Genomic DNA, 911 nt, shown 5'->3' on the forward strand with positions numbered 1-911 from the left:
TGGTTATACTTGTGTCTATATATTGGTTTGTTTTGTTTTTTTTTCATAAAGATACTATAAAGTTGTATAGGGTATTACCCAAAGTTTAAAATACATGTAAAAGGGACTATTTAAACTTTTTTTTCTAGTCGGCTTTTTTCATGTATCTTCTGCATACGGAATCCCGTTTATTAAAATACATTGATAAATTTTAATTATTTTGCTAGGGAAAAAAAACATTCTCTTTGAAGTTTGCAACAATAGCAACAGAATCCTTAAGTAATTTTTCCCTGTAATGATTTTGAAATATAATCTTCAGTGGCGTTCACCCGCAGTGTCTAAGCAAAAGTGTGACTGGATATTTGTATAAGAAATATTTCAAAACGCGGGGGCTTTTCAGCGTGAGTGCTCACCATTGCACTGCGGTGGCGCTGACTCCTGCTATTAACCCATATGTGGCTAACTCGAGTGCCCATTCTCGTTTCTCGCTTCGCCCTTATAACATTCGTTTTTACAGAAAATCGTTCTAGATCCATCTGTCCACTTAGGCAATTCCTTAATGTTTTACTTGCATATATTTCATTAGGTTAGTTTGTCAAACCAGCCCACTGGAGGAAAATTTCCTTTCGACGACACCGATATATTATTCCAAAACCACAAATTTTACAGATCACTCGTTCGAGGATACTGATGTACTTTGTAAATGTTGAATTACAGAAATCTCAGTTCATACAACAGCAAAGTAATTTTTATCAGTTCATGCAAAAGCAGGTAATTTTTATCAGTTCATACAATAGCAAGGTAATTTTTATCAGTTCATACAATAGCAAGGTAATTTTTATCGGTTCATACAATAGCAAGGTAATTTTTATCAGTTCATACAATAGCAAGGTAATTTTTACAGTGTTCAAGTAGATGCTTGTATCTTATTT

This window comes from Penaeus monodon, chromosome 30 (assembly GCF_015228065.2).
Source record: "Penaeus monodon isolate SGIC_2016 chromosome 30, NSTDA_Pmon_1, whole genome shotgun sequence".
In the NCBI taxonomy this organism is placed as follows: Eukaryota; Metazoa; Arthropoda; class Malacostraca; order Decapoda; family Penaeidae; genus Penaeus; species Penaeus monodon.